Source organism: Rousettus aegyptiacus, unplaced genomic scaffold (assembly GCF_014176215.1).
Source record: "Rousettus aegyptiacus isolate mRouAeg1 unplaced genomic scaffold, mRouAeg1.p scaffold_m13_p_3, whole genome shotgun sequence".
Taxonomy (NCBI): Eukaryota; Metazoa; Chordata; class Mammalia; order Chiroptera; family Pteropodidae; genus Rousettus; species Rousettus aegyptiacus.
Genome location: NW_023416306.1, coordinates 35486363 through 35503556, shown reverse-complemented (window position 1 = coordinate 35503556; position 17194 = coordinate 35486363).

Below are 17194 nucleotides of genomic sequence, written 5' to 3'. Positions count from 1 at the left end.
TCTTTAGGATTCACCAGCAAGAAGGCACCTATGAATCTGCCTAACCAATTGGTTTTCCTTTTGATAAACTCGACTCTCAGAGTAACTTTGTAATTCCAATCACTTCAGAGCCCCAGCACAGAGCGTGTCGCATCTTTGGGAACCTCAGGTATTAGGTGCTGCTTCAGTTTCACCTTTAGCTGAGAGCCTTCCCAGCACTCACAGTAGGCTTCGCTTTGCATATAAGGACAGTGGTCGGTCCTACCTGCCTACTTCACACCTACATCTTTTGTTTTGCCTTCTTTTTTTCACATATGAGGGAAAATAACTTTTCTTCTATTAAATTAAATTAAACAGATGGTACAGTGTGCCAATCTCAGGTACAAAAATGGTTCCACATTTACATGTACCAAGAATAAAAACAGAGTGCAACCATGTTTGTGGAGTCCTCTGGGCCAGGGAGAAAGCTCCTAAACTCATAATTTTTCAGAGGTGCTGGCCTAGTAGAGGCATTAAGTGTAAAACTAGGGTAAGAAAGCCCTAGTTGCCCACTTTTTAAAAAACCATAAGTATATTTAGAAATTGTAATTTTTTGCAAAAGTCTACCTATACACTGGAATATTTTCAGGGTAGAAGGCCAATTATTTTTTTTTTGTGGGGCAGGGTGGGAGGAGCATCTCTGACTGATCAATATGGCAATTGAAGAAAACTGAAAGTATATGAAGAGAAAAAAACCAGAGGATCAGAGGTGATAAGTTTTAAATAGTGAATTCTCCTTTAAAGTCTAGCTGGATTTTTTTTCAAGGCAAGTTTATTCTGCATTTTGAAGATATATTGGGTGAAAAGGCTGCCAATTGTCCATCCTCTTAGTCTCTTATACTTCGAAAATAATATTTTTACAATGACACTCAAGTATGAAATAGCATATTCTAATTATAGCAGCAAACTATGCCAAAGAAAACAAGGTACTGAGTCACACTAATGTAAAAGACATTATGCCACAGCAGACCAATGTAAAACATACATTTGATGTGTAGATGAGTCCAAAGGGAAGCTAATGTTTAAACTTCATTTTTGAGTTTTTGCTTTCTTTTTCAAGGGGCTTGAGTTCATTCCCTGGGATATTATGGCCAGATTGCATATGCATCGATGGTGGAATATTCTGGGCCACATGCCAGCAAAAGTGGACCTTTCCTCCTTCAGTTTTTCTCCAGACAAAATGCGTTAACTGGAGAAGGTGTGCGTGCACCACACACACACACACACACACACACACACACACACACACACGTGTGCACACAATTGCCAGTATAATTGAACAATTGAGAAGTTTTGCATGATAGATGATTGATTAACAGTTCAGGGTGCTACAATCAAATAGATTAGAAGATACAGGAGACATTTCTTCGGGGATGCCCATATCCTAATTTTCATGCAAGACCTTAAAATTCCTGATCTCATGCCTTTGCTCTCACTCTTTCTTCTTTCTAAATTTTCTTTCCTTCCCCCTTGTACCATTCTTGCAGAACCCAGATGAAATACCGCTTCTTGATCTTCCATCTTCTTTCAAGTCTGAAGTATCCGCTGCCTCCACTGAATATTGATAGTAAGTACACCTATAAGGAGACACTGGAAAAGAGTAAAGTATGGTGGTTATGAGCAGAGTCTTTTATAACATAAAGATCTGGACTTCGGTCTTAGCTGTACCTCTGACTATTACAGCTATGTGAAAATTGGAAAATTCCTGAATCCTCTAAACCCTTGTTTCCTACTCTATAAAATGAGAAAAATAATATCAATCTAATGGTACTGTTAATCAGGTCAAATAAGATAATATATACAAAGCACTTAGTCAAGTATCTGGTCCATACAGAATTTTCAATAAATGCTGACTGTTGGCATTATATAAGAGCACCTATCACTTTTTTTCCTAAATTCTATCCATAGCTCTTGAGCCACCTAAGCACCCTCTGTACAGACTTTTAATTCATCTGGACTGAGAATCAGGTATTCTATACCTTTTCCTTTTTCAGATTTCCTAGGGAAGTGCTTTGCACTAACTATATTTGTTAAACAGATGAATGCTAGAAATTTTGAGGTAACAATTTATGTTTGGCCTTGAAAGCCATGATCTCCTCAGATTATCCTGGTGAAGTAGATAGGAAATGTTACAAAATGCCAGTAAGGAGAGTGAAGAACTCCGGTGGTTAAACGATGAGACTGAATACCTTCCAAAGGACTATGACATGTCTTTCTTTGTTGAACTGTGAGCTCTCAAAAAATAAAAAATAAAAATATGATAGAATATCAGTAGAAAAGGCTGTATTTTATCTATGAAAGCCAAACTGTAGTCAATCTGGTTGACTCAGTGGAACAATTTTTAAATTTTTGTAATGGCTGGTTGTTGACAAAATTCTCCATTATAAGAATTAGTCATCAGTCAGCTCTTGGGTACCACATACTAGGCTCTATTTTGAGCCTCTGCACTAATTGCTAAAGCTAAATTCCAAAGCAAAAGTTTCTCATGATTTCAAATTCTGAAGATGGACATAAAGTGCATGTAATTTAATCAAAAATAGTAGTGAGTACTTACTGGAGCTATTTTATTTAGGGATCAAATTATATGATGGTCATTTTATAGCTTTTACAGTGTAAGATGATGTTAAAATTCTACCTTACCAGATCTCCAGGCCTCTGAGAATTCTCACCTCAGTGGAATGTAAAAACTTAATTTTTCTCAGTATTTAACATTCATAGGACTTGTAAGAAACAAATCATAGTAATATGACTTTTAATTTCCTCATGACTTATGTAAATATAAGTTTGTCTACAGCTGAGTTTTTTTTTTCTTTATCTCTAAGAGGATCGTTTTGGAAAAATCATCTTTAATTTAGAGAAGCACTGTATATAAAAGAAGTGTATACATTGCCATCTGCTAAAAAGTGTTAGAAGGCTCCCCTTGGCGAAGCTCACAGCATCCTGTGGTTTTTCAACTCATTACTTGAGGGATTCGGCAAGGTTTCTCCTAAACACTGTCAAGGCTTTGCTGAACATTTGACAGCACTGAGATTACTTTAAGTAGCTCGTTCTGGTCATAGCCTGAAAAAATTTCTGTTTCTAAGGGGCAGGGTTGGAGGGAAGGGGACTGCCACTCCAGAAGAGGGAAAGAGCCCTTGTCACAGACACACTTGAGGAGTTCTGGAATGTGAGGGATCCTATTTTAACATCACCCAGGAAAGGCAGCTTTGAGGATTCACCTCGGTAAGGGACGATACTTAAGAAAAAAGTCAATAGAGTAGAAGTCAGAATGACTAGTTTTATTTCCTGTTTTTTTATCATCAACATTGCTTGAATGGGAAGATTATAGACTGAGTCGCCACCTGGGCCTGTGTGCATGCACATACACGTACACACGTGCATATACATTCATGTGTATGTCATGCACAGCTGGAATAATCTTCCTTAAACATTACTTTTCATGTTTTTTGTTCCTAACCCTTTAGTGGCGTGAATTTTCAAATCAAACCCTTTAGGTCATTTATTCAACTTATGTTCAATTTCCTCCCACCCTGTCCCCCACCCACCCACTCCAGTTCTTCCCTTCGTATTATCCCCAAACATGGTAGCTCTGCTCAGCATCCAACTAATCCATCTATACACAAGCCCTTTGCCATGCATTTTGTGCCCATCTACTTCATAACCCAATCATTTTCACAATTTTAAATCTGCAAATCCTTTCCAAAAATGGAATCGGAGATGGAAATTGGTTATGTAAAACTGGCAGAAGCAGAGCTGTTCTGTTTAAACAAGAATGCGATGTGTGTGGTAGGGTGGCTCTCGTCCCCAATTCCCAAGGTCCTCCTTGTCCTCCTTGCCATTTTGCAGTGATACCCAAGTCACCTCTGCAGAAGTTTAGGTTCTGTCAAACACATTTGAAAACCACTGGCTTAATGTCTTTCTTCAGTAGCCTTTCCATACACCAACATCCTTCACTTCCTCTGTTAAAGTCCCACTCATCCACATCCATGGATTCAGATTCCCCTGGACTCTGCATTCCCCCAGCATTTATTACCTTGCTTTGTAGAATAGTAAGTACACGGTGTAGAAAACTGGGGACTTGACATCTAGCTGCCCCAAAACAATAGGGCTTCACCTTATCTCTCCCCACCCGCCTCTAACCCCTGCATCATGCCCAGTGGCTGGCACAACAGTAGTGCTCTGTTGAATAACAAGTTGTAGAAGTTCCTCTTTTTCTGCAGTTTCAATTTCCACATTTTCGTGAATGTGAAAAATGCTATGCACCAAAGACATAACTCTTCCTATCACCATGAGATGACGATGCCAGTTGTATTTGAATGTTTAAATCATGACCACTGTTTTGATCCTGAAGAAGTGTCTTGTTACACATGAGTGTAAAAGCATGTTGAATGGCACTTTTCAGTTACTTTGGAGTTCACATCTGGAGTCCAAAGCTGAAGACAAAGAAGAGTACTAAAAACCCCAGATTTTAAAGAGAACCACCAATAATTGGGGCCATTCACCTGCCAGGGGTTACTTAGACTCAGCTTAAAAAAACTGGGTACTAAACAACCCCAGCTTTCACCTCAACACCTTATTCTCCTACATGCAATACAAGCAGAGGCTAGGGGAGGCGTAAGAGAAAGTTCTGTGAATCTGAGTGCTGGCAACAGCCTTGTTGCCATACAGTGATTTTGTGTTAAAAAGGATTTTTCTTTTTCTGTACTTCCTTACAGTCAAATGAAGAACCCTCCATGAGAACTACTCGTGAAAAATGGAAGTGTCTGCAAGAATGAGACCCTACATATCATTCTCCTTTTGGACATGAACTCAGTTAGTGGACTTGCTGATCTCTTTTTTCTTTGACGTAGAGCAAAGTGAATTGAGGGTGGCAGGATGAAGAGAAAAGACATGTAAGGGTCCAGCCTGACTTCTTACTACTGGGCTTGGCAAGAAGGCCTGGGTTTTCCCTACTTTACTGGGCACTGAGCAACGTATCTGGACTGGGGCCAACTTGCTAGGCAAGAAATCTGCCAGGAAATGGAATACCAGAAGCCAGCGTCTTTGGGGTGCACCGTCAACAACAAGAGCTTGTTGGTAGATAGAAGGTGGAGGAAGACATGGAGATGGAAGCAGACTTGAATCCCCCACTCCAGCAGGGAACTGCAGTGGAGAGGCCCAAAGGGCCCTGTAAAAACTCACACATATACATTATGTATTTGGGTGACTGCACACTGAGGCCTTCCATAGCCAGCCAGTGTTGGCCAGAGAAGCAACAACAACCCACAGAGAAAGGACCACAGCCATAAATGATTAAGTGAAAAGATAGTTCCTCTTTCTCCCCTTGTGTCTTTCCTATACTTCGTCATCATAAGAATCAGGTTTCAATAAGGGAAGGGTAGGTTTGAGTTCAATTAGGAAATGTTTAGTGTTAGAGGTAGCACTAGGTTAGAGAAGGAAATTAGATGAAGAGAAATATAAGGAGAGAATTTTATGGTGGACTTAGATGAAAGGACCAGGAGAGTCACCAATATTCCCAAAACATCGTTAAATGATGTTCAGGGTCATTTGTGCAGAACATGATTAAGAAGGAGTTGGGAAAATTAAAGTATTTCAAGTTATCCTCACTGAGTCAAAGCTGCTTGATACAAATATACTTACATTCATTTTTAGTGAAAACAAGGAAGCCAAATTGTAAATATCTTTGTATAAAAATTTTAAGAGAACCCCCCGAAAACAAAAATCTATATTTAGAGTTCCTAATGGCTATCTGCCTTGACAATCAATTTGTACACATTGGTTACCTGTATAGTGTCACCTTGGGCTCATGTACAAATGACCTTCTTGAAACCTAACTTGTTTTATAGAGAAGTGCTTACTTCAATGTGTGAAGTAAATTCTTATTGATTAACATTGTTTCAGAACTAGTTTATTTAATTCATAAAAATATAAATTTAATTATGTTTTATTTAATAATTTTGAGTTATAGTTTCTGAGTTGTAAATTACAAGTTTAACAGCTCAGCTAGCACAAAGCAAAAAGTTAGTCTCATCCTGCCTGTACGTAACGTTGCTAACAGTTTCCTGTGTCTCTCCAGAAATTCCCCATGCCTTTAGGAGCATGTAAGCATATGGACATGTGTCTTCTTTTTAGCAAAATTTGCATTTACCAGACACAATCTTTTACAACTTGCTTTTTTTCACTAAAAATGTGTCTTAGACATGCCTTTATGTCATACACACTGATCCACTTCATTCCCTTTAAGCACTACATAATATTTCACTTTATTTTTACTTCATACTTTAACCATTTCTCCATTAATGGACTTCTAGCTCAATTATGTGCTATTTTTAATGTGCTATTACATAATAAATCAATGGTTATCCTGATATGCATTTGTCTACTTCTAAAAGGAAAGTCTCACTTAATAGTAAACTTACAAACGGATGTTATAATAATACTGTTCAGAATGCAGAATCTGAAATGTTATATATTAAAATACTCAGTGAGTAACCAGAGAAGATTAAATTATACTGGATATAGTTGATAATAATAAGTAATTTTGAAATATTACATTCTAACCCTCAAAATTGGCTGTTTATATATGGTAAGGGCAACTACACTTATTTAACCAATACATGGCATAACACCATGCTCCATAACAGAATGGACTGAATGTATACACATACCTTCTTAATCAGAGATATGGTGAGAGTTAATAGGGTAATATATACAATTTCCTTGTGGCAGGTGATTGCAGAAACTAACATAAACAATGCGACTATTCCCTTTCTGGTTCACTCAGGCTCCACAGATGGCAAAGGAAGGCACTGCTACAAGGTTTATCTTCCATCTGTTTTTCATTCTTCAAAGTAATCTCAACCTTTCCTAGTTTATCGGAGGTCAAAATATCTTCTGTTTTAACAAACGAGGGTAAAGGGCAGAGAATACTAAGATTGAGGTGTGTCAGCTTTCTTAAATATCCGAGACCATGTACATTTTTTCCCTAAGATAAATGTTGCCATTAGCGTAAAACTCTTCTGGTTTTAAACCACGTTACCACAGCTCTGCCCACTCAATGTAGCTACCCACCCTAGACCTGGACCAGCCCCCACCAGAAGCCCCAGCCCTCCCTGGAAGATAACTGTGTCTGAAAATGGGGTTTATCCCAGGGCTGTTTATACTCAGTAGCATAAGTGGAGAAACCTCATAACAGAAGCCTCTCTTCTGAAAGGTGTGTCTGTGTGAACGTATGTGTATGTATAAAAAGATTTCAGTTTTCAATAAACTGTTTACTGTTCAAACATTAAATAAATGTAGAACTGTTTTAATCAGCTGAACAAATATTTAATGTACACTCCAGTGTAAGAGCTATGCTTAAAAATATCCTCTATACTGTTAAGACACAAGGGAATTTATGGAAACCAGTGACCTGAAAGGTAAAACAAACATTCAAGGGGGAAAAAATGAAATATATAATTTTAAATTTAAACTTATCTCTCCCCTCTTTTATTAGCATCCAGTAGTATTTTAGGTGTGTGTGTGTGTTTTATGTGTGTGAGTATTTTAAGTCCTAGGAAGTGCTGGATAGATTACAGATATGTTTTCTAGAACAGCTAGTGGTTGGGTGACTACCAAATTAATTTCCATTAAATTGTTATGAGAAGGTAGAACATGGCAAAGTTTGTGTTCTGTCCAGGACTGTGTTTCTTGGTGGAGTAAATGTTTGTTTGCTCTTAAGTTTCCAAATACTGGAGGTCATTCATGACAGCAGTAGCTGGGTTTCTGTCTACAGCTATTAGAAGGGATTGTCTAAAACTCCAACAGGAAATGCTAAGTTCTTGGAAAACATTTAATCCTCAGTAGATTCTGTGTAAATATCATAGAAAGTTGGCAGAAGGTGTGTATTTTTAGAAAAATAACTTCTTGCAAAGATACATGGGAAACATCTTTAGTAAAATGGATGCCATCCTCTTTACACTAATTGCATTTTGAGTTGTATTTGCAAAAAGAGAAAAAAAATAAGGTTATTAAAGAGCTCCTGGTTTTTAATTCTTATCATCCTGCTAATTTAGTTTGATGAGCAGACCTCTAATGGAGGCTATCTTCTCTGCCCAAATCTATTCTAAACGAAGAATCGTAAGGGTATATACCGTGCTTGGTCGTCTGTGGCCTTTATTTCTCTTAGCATTTGGTGATAGTTTAGATATAGCAGTATGTGGAGGCTGTGTTATGCGGCCACACTCATCCGCCATTTTGATCAACTAGTATGCCCATCCCACATCCTCAAGAGTCCTTAACAGCTGCTTTCTACCCTATTGATCAGACTACTGGCATTTAAAATGCCAGATTTATTGGCTTTCAAATACGTAACTTTCTTAACGCACTTTTAGCTTTTGAGTTTTTTTTTTTTCTTTTTCTGGTTTACAACAAATATTCGTTAAATAAAAAACCTGAAGTTTTCAAGTAATTTTGTTTTCACTTCTTTCGAGGCATGGCACTATCCACGTGTTTACTAGGAAAATTTCCTGCCATTGGTTCAAAAAGAAACACTTTAATTTTAGCTGGAATCCAAGTCATTTCTGGCTCCCGTTAGTTAAGCGACAATTCATCCTTCTGTCCATAATCACCGATAAAGTCATTGTGTTTCTGAGAAGGCTAGGAAAATAGCACTTCAGAGCATAAGTTCAGCTGTTCATAACCATAATGAAGAGGGACTGGAAGCTGAGAATTAAAAAGAGAAGAAAGGAAAGGAGGCTACTTAGCAATCAGGAGAAACACAGTGTTTATGAGATCATTAGAAACCCATTTGAAGTGCTTTTTCCTAACTAGCTTTAGCAAAAAGGAAGTTGTCAACTCAAGTTAGTGAATATAACCCTATATGCACATGGCTATGAAGCAATTAATGCACCTTAATGCCATAATGAAATGGTTGGGACTTATAAAAGGCCTCTTCCAGATTGGGGGCTGCTTTTCCATGAGGGGGCTTTGATGTCAGTGCTGCCAGGCAAAGCTGGCTCTTGTGTCAACAGCAAGATGATATACTTGGCAAGGGATCCACAGGCATAATGCAAATATACCTGCCCTCCTTCTCAATACCCTCGGAAATAACTACTATATTTGAGCTGGAAAAAAATAGGAAATTATGATGTTTGCTTATTTAGCTTCAGGTAGAGCTTTGGCTATAGCAATCTCTGAAGCACCATGAAAAATGGATGCTATTTCTCACTGTGTTTTTTAGACATAAATACATAAATACAGAGATAGCAATGAAAGGGTTTCCATACTGATGTGGCTTAATTCAGGCTATTTTCCTCTCACTCTTAGCTCACTATTCCTGATTTGAGGGTACGGTATTAACATATCGTCATACCGAGGTGGCTTAATTCAGGCTTATTTTCTTTCTGCATCCCAGCTTTCTAGACCTAATGTGTGGGTATGGTATTAACATAATGAGGGCTTACCTGGACAGAATAAAAAACTTACAGGTAGATTTCCATGTGCTTTTCAGACCCTGGACTTTTATATACAAGCCTAGAGAAATTAGGCTCTCTGCAATATTTACATTAGCAATTTCCTGGTTCTAAAATTTATTGCAAAACAATAGCTTCTTCAGGTTTTCTCTTGGCCCCCAGCTGTTTTATTTAGTGTTGTCATTTTCCTTCCTCTCCACATAGCAAGCCACGGTATAAGACAACCTATTCATGTATTGATAGCTAGCCTCATTATCAATGTTATTTCCCCCAGTTTCTTATTTTTTAGTGAGGCTGTACTTAAGGTGATCTAAAGCACAAAGCAGGGGGAGGTACAAACAGGAGTGCCTGTTGTCCAGCAGATGGCCTTCCCTTGAAGCCAGGTAGGTAGGCTCATCCTGGAAGACAAGTGACTCATTAGAGTCTCCCAGGGAATTAAGGCCACTGCGTTCACTGTGGACATATGGAGGACTCTGAATCTCAACCCTGAACACTCAGAAGGCTGAGCAATTGCTCTGGAGTGGAGATTGGGAAAGAACAGCTTAGCCGCCGTAACCACTCCTGACTTTATAATCCAACATGTTGCAGATAAAGATATTCTTCCTGACATTCCAGGAATTCCCACAACAAGCCTGGGAAGCTGTAGAAACAACTGCACTTTCCCAGGACTGCCTCTGAAAGGCCTGCCAACTCAGGAGGCCTCTTCAGGTGTCCCTTCCCAGGTCCTGGAGCTTCAGATTTGCTCACTCCACTGCCTGGGGTCAAGTTTACTCAGTGGAAGTCCTACTGTCCAAACAGAGTGGGGTTTTGGTCAGGAACAAGCGTCGCCACACTCTGGTAAACACAAACAAATTGCCCCACAGAGCCTCTTTCTTTTGAAGGGCAGTGCAAATCCAAGGGTCAGCAGTCAGGAGGAATATCACCAAACAAACGGAAGCTGTGTTTGTTCCACCATGAAACATGAGCAGCACATGTCTCCGGGAGGATTTGCTGTAGCATATCCAAAATAAACGGACATGGGTGAGTGGGTGGGGGTGGGGTGCCAGTCCCAGCTGCTCCTGGAGAAAGAGACGCCTTCAGGATTTCTCTCCACAAGAAAGCACTCATAAGCTTGCCATTTCTGGATTAACTGTTTCTATTTATTTGAACTGGAAGAGACAACAGAACTTCTGTTTGTTTTCTGTTGATGTTTAACAGATGCATGGGTCTCTCACAGGCCTGCGGGCCTAGCTCAAGATGGGGCAGTGAGAGGAATGTAGTCCCTGTTGAAGCGCCAACATGAAGAGTGTGGAGCTGCTCCCTGTTTTACATATGTGTTCAATATTTGTATTTGATTTAATGCCCCAGTCTCCCTAACAAGTCAAACTACCCACCTCTTTTCAGAAGCTAAGAGATCTGCTCAGCAAACAAGGACATAGCCTCTGGAAATTCACTGTGATCTCAAGATCAGCTGTCACTCAGTAGATAAGATCATGTCTCCAAGTATTTATTTTCTCAATCCATAATTTGGCCATGAAAGGTGGTGAAACAAAAGGTGGAGTTGGGATAAGGAAAGGATGGGAAAAAGCAGAGATTTGCTTGATCTTGATTTATTTATTTTTAAAGTTCGGACTTCATTGAACCAATTTGGGTTCTCTGGGTTTTCCGAGGGGCAGGCATCCCAGTGGACAGATGTCTTCTCAATGATGTGTTTCACAGCTCTGCTTTCAGAATACGACGCAATGAAAACTGAATTGAGGGTATTTTAGTTTGCACAGTTTTTACATTTTTCTTGGTCTTGTGTAAAATAAGACTTTGGCTGACATTAGAGGGCTAAGATAATTTTTGGAAACAAAGAAGGTATAAAACATAAAGTGTTTATGTTTTAGTGATATGGTGAAATTATCGATACAGTGAAAACCCCGATTTGAAAGTCTGTATGAAGTTTTCCAGGATCACACTATTTCAGAATCTTTTTCCTTGGGAGAAACAACTTCCAGCAAACAAACTGTGGCAGACATCTTCCCTCAGGTAGAGGGCAACTGGCGCCTGGCACATCAATACCCACATGGAAAGTCACTTGACAGAGCCAGACTTGAATCTACCTGAAGATTCCAGGAACAAATGTCAAAACAGGACAGGCTTCTGAAGACTAGGAGACTCAGTCTGGTCCAATCTTTGGAGCCCTTTAAAGTCGTTGACCTCCTACTGCACTGAGCAAGATAGTCTATCTTAAAAGCATCAAGGGTTATCATTTTCTGCAAGTTATTTCCCTGAATTCCACTTCTTGCCAGATGATATTTTCATCCATGTGGAGATTACATTGTATGATTACCAGGTACCTAGGTTTTACTGCAGAGATCTATTCACAGTTTGGGAACCACATTATGTGGAAGCTATTTGTGTCCTAAATAGCTAAATCAACTTCTTATAGAACTAAAAGAACAGAATTTTCACTGATTATAAAAATTTTCGCTTAACAGAACACCATGCACGTAGGTTCGTTTGCTTGTTTATACACTTTTCAAGATCTGTATTTTCAATCATGTAGCTATGTTCCACCAATAAATATTGTAATGATGGTTATGTGACGGGAATCAATCATTTTATAAAATAAAATGTGCCAATTTGAACACTTACATATAGTTGGTTTTTTTCTGTGTAATAGATCCTACATTGAAATGGCTAAACTTAATAAAAAATTTTTTCTTTTCTATCATTAGAGAATGTCAAAATGTTTCTAAATTTCTCAAACTTCAATCTTGCCAGTTACATTCTATAGTTAAAATTCTCCTCATAACCATACAAAGATTGAGACACATCATATTAAACATTTAATGTTAAAATGGCTTATTCATAAAAGCCTAAGTCTAGAAAGATGGTCATGATAGACAATCTCTCCTCTGTATACACGTGATGTATTATATTTGCTTCTGAGTACCAAATTCTCATAGAGACATGAGTAAACATAAGTCTATACGGAAGATAATAACAAAGCAACCATGGAATTTCAAGCTTTACATATAAGAGTCGGTTGAAGGAACTATACATGTTTGGCCTAAAATAACAGAAAAACCATTTAGCTGCTTCTTATGATTTAAAATCAATCATGTGGAAGACAAATTTAACTTATCTTGAATGCTTTCAAGTGATATACCTAAGACTAGATAATAAAAGTTGAAAAGTAATCAAATTTGGCTCAATTTAGTGAAGAATTTTCTAATGTTCAAATAGTCACCATCAAGTGTAGGGCAGATAACAATCTAACAGGGCCTTAGTGAGTGATATTCAAATGTCACATAATTGGTTGGAAGAATATATGGAAAAATTCATTGCAGTGCTCAGATTCTGTGATCCTATGGTAGTCAATATAACCTAGATTCTGCTTTTTGATTTTTCTTTAGCTGATTTTTCCCAAGGCTAAAAGATTATTAATGAAAAACATCAGATGAGTCATTCTTTGAAATTTTGTACTTCAAATCATATATGTAATAACCTATTATGTATGTACAAGTAGAAACATGTTAATAACTTGACTAATCACTTCTTAATATTTGTACTGTAAATAAAGGCAAAAAATCCTCTTGATATTAATTGACAGCCTTTGAATATACTCCATAGGTTTGGAATGGAAGCAGGGCCCTTGAAAAGATCAGAAGGCAATGTCCTACAGCGGGAAAATTGATACCGTGAAATAGCAATTCTCTTTGAAGCTCAGAGAAGAGGTCCACCGAGGAAAGTTAAACACACAAAAGTCAAGATTTGCCAACTAGGTAAAAGAAAAAAAAAAAAGAAGAAGAAGAAAAAGAAAAAGAAAAGTCAGCATCTGAAGCCATTTCAAGCAAAAGTATGATTTTTCGAAGTGGTAAATTGTCAAGAGTAGGCTAAAGAGAGCTAATGAAACCATGCTTTCCTCCCCAAATCTCTTATCCTAAACACTTCTAATAGCAACTGGGTTAGTAGAACCAGAGGACCCCCGAGGCCAAAGGGCATTTGTCTAAATATATATGGAGTTCACTGAATATGTTATCTTCGGTACCTACCCAATGACATGCACAGAATTTGCTGAACTTAGTTTCATGGAGTCAAACACTAACAGCAACTAAAAGTAAACTATGCAAACATCCTTTTATAAAGGAGTCTATTAGTAAGCATCTGAGATTTCATTTCCAAAATTGTCTGAACAAACACATCTGGCAGAATCCCCTGCCCTACCACCTGCCCCCAATACCCCAGTCTTTTGATTTGCTAATTCACATAACAGCAAATTAATTATTTTAAAGTAAAACATTTAGAAGCTTTTAGTTCATTCACTATGTTGAGCAATCATATTCTTTACTTAGCTCCTAAATATTTTCACCATCTAAAAAAAAAAAACCATGCGCATTAAAGCAGTCACTTCCCAGCTCACTCCTTCAGCCCCTGGCAACCACCAATCTGCTTTTTTTGTCTCGACTGATTTACCTATTCTGGATATTTCTTATGAATGGAATAATATAATATGTGTGACCTTTTGTGTCTGGCTTCTTCCAATTTTCCAAGTCTCACAAAGAAATAATATTGTTTATATATATGTAAATATATATAAATATATATATAATAAATATATATTTTTTGCCATGCTTTACTTGCGATTCAAAGTGCCTCATTTTGGAAGCTAATAACTACATTCTTTTTTTGTACAGCTCTCTCAGTGTATTTATTCCTCCTATATCTCATATGATTTGATCCTCACAACAATCTTATAAAGTAGTCAAGAACAGCATTGTCAGTACCGGGTGAGACTGAGATGAGGAGAGCTGGTTCAGCATCCCACGGTAAACTTTCCTGGTGCATTCTGGTCTTGTAGTTACACTGCCTTTCCTAAGGTACCACACAGGTTCCTGTCAGAGTTTTGACAAAGAATGCTTACTAGCATCCATATTTTTTAAAACTCAAAAGCATATTTTAAACTAATAGAATAAATGAAATTAGATTTTGGATGCATTATTACTATTTGTGCTCAACAGAGAGCTGTTTTTGACACATAACAATTACATATGGCTGAAAGTGAACTGTGCACACAAGATCATATTTGTCTCAAGTCCAAATCTCCGTTTGAACTCAATTTGGAAGCTAGCTCAGCCACCAAATCTTTGGGCCTGTGGTGGTGTGTAGGTCTTGGCTCTTTTGTCTGTACAGTAAGAAAGGTGAACATAAATGACCCCTGAGGTCTCTTCCAGATCAAAATTCTATAGTGCTCAGTTAAACCCTAGCCCAAACTCAACATTGAACTTATCACCTCCATCTATAAAAGGTCAGTACAACTGTTTGAAGTATAAGTCAATCAAAAGTTTTATTCATGACTAATGCCAAAAGCCATTCCTTTTTGAAGAAAAATTTTTCTAGAAATTGAGAATGTTCTTTATCAAACTAATTATCCCATCAAGGTTTTATTGAGCAAATGATTTTGGTATAAATAGGTAATGTGTAAAGAGGTCTAAGTAATTTGGTGATGGACAAGTTCTTGCATTTTTGGTTTATAACACAATTTCAGACATTTCTCTATATTTAAGCTGCTCATTCCATGGTAGAACTGCTCACATTTATCACTGGTAAATTTTACACAGTCAAATTAGGACAGCCAAACAGCATTTTTAGTATGTCTGTAGACACTTTCTTTTTAAACCTGGCACTCAAACCCAGGTATTTATTTGCCATCAACCAAAAATTAATATCTGAATATTGTTATGCCCTCTCCATGGATTTTCCTTGGTCAGGTTTTATTTTTCACTGTGGCTTCAGCAATTTACCCAGGTTTGGGGAGTTGTCAAATTTAGCAGGGCTAGACTGCCATCTAGAGACCAGAATTTGAGTTCCAACATCCTGGTCCTCAGTGAGCTTGCTCTTTAACAAAAAATAGCAATCTGCCAAATAAAGAAGGTCCAGCTTGCTTTTGCAAGGTGGCAGGCACCCACTAAATCTAAGTAGGAGAGAGTCTAGAGCAAGGACTTGAGGTGGCCTACTTCTGAAAGTCTTCCAGTTGCTGAGGGTTGTGTGACCACAGGAGACATTAATGACAATGAACAGACAGAATCCTGCCTTCAGCCTACGAATGTGTCTTCTTTGACTTGTTATAAACAGAGCCCCATTTGCTGGAAGTGAAAACTGCACTGCAGGTCAGCTGGGATTTCCAACCTACAGCATCAGCCAGAAAAGAAAGAGTCCTTCTACAGGGCAGTGAGAGCTGCAAAACTCTTTCATTTTATGTGCGAATCCAGCCCTCATGGTCCTCATAAAACTCAAACCTGGCTTCCATTTTTCTTCTTGAGCATTACTTAGTTTCTATATCCTGGGCTCATTTGATACCATCTTTCATATTTATGGTGCCTGCAGCTTAGAAGGGCCAGTAGTCCCTACATTTATGAAATTTAGATCTAAAGATCGTATCATTTCCAGAGTTTCCATGGAAAGTGCATAGTTTTGAAATTCCTTCCCCACGCTTTTCCCCCAAAGCTGTCCTTCAGGGCCATGTGCTAAGGCCATCTGTTCCATCAGACAGTCCTTTGATGGATGTGAAGAGGCTGGCTGGAGAGGCAGAGCTGAGACTGAAGTGGCTGAGGATTAATTAACTGCATATCCATTTGGTAACTGCCCAGAAGTTCAGCTACGGGAATGTCTTATAAATCACAAATAACAACTATTATAGTTAACCTCAAAATCAGAGGCCACAAGAGTTCCTACTTTGCTGATGTTAATTAAATGATCAAGTCTATCCAACAGAATGTCATCCAGGAGCCTTTTAGTTCATGATGGGAGTGGTTAAAAAAAAAATGTATACTATCTTGAAAACTTTTTATAATATAGGATGAGGTGTACCACATGCCTCTCAAGGTCCAGTGATGTCATTTTTTTGGCCAGACCTCACATGTTTTAGGAACTTTTAAAGCTCCAAATTACTTTTGTTGTAGGTATTAGACAAGGTCTGGAAAACAGACACTTCAGTATAGGGCAGTAAGAAAAGCTTGAGTTTTAGAGTCCAAGCAACTGAGCTTTGGATCTCTGCTCTCACTCATCAGAGACCCTGGGAAACATCTAGAGCAACTGGGGGAAATGACATGAAGAGTTATTATGAGGACTAAACAATAACATATCTGAAAGTGCCCCACACATAGTAGATGCTTAACAAATGCTCACATCTTTTCTTTAAAGTCTTACATCTGTTTTCCTTACTTTAGTACTGCTCTGCAGCTGGAAACAGAATGTTAATAATAATTTTGGGTCTGTTAGTTTTGCTTTATCCCTAGAATGCTAAACCTTCCTAACCAATACTTCTTAAGCTTGAATGTGCATGTGAGTCACATGAGGATTTTGTTAAAATTCAGATTCTAGTTCAACAGATCTGGAGAGTGGCCTGAGACTCTGCATTTATAACATGCTCCCAGTGGCTGTTGTTGGTCTGGGGACAACATTTTGGGTATCAAATCTCTAAACCAGGGATAGGCAAACTACTTACTGCCCATTGATGAACTCCTAATGTTTGTAAATAAAATTTTAATCGAACACAGCCACACCCATTGATTTGCATAATGTCTAAGGCTGCTTTCCTACTATAATGGCGGAATTTACTATCTGGCCCCTACAGTTTACTGACCCTGCTCTAAGCCATTCTCCTACTTGTTCCGGATGTGCAAACTAAGTTAATTATTGGCAGAATCATATGGAGGGCTGGTAGAACAAGAGAGAGGTGTAGCTATCTGTATTCG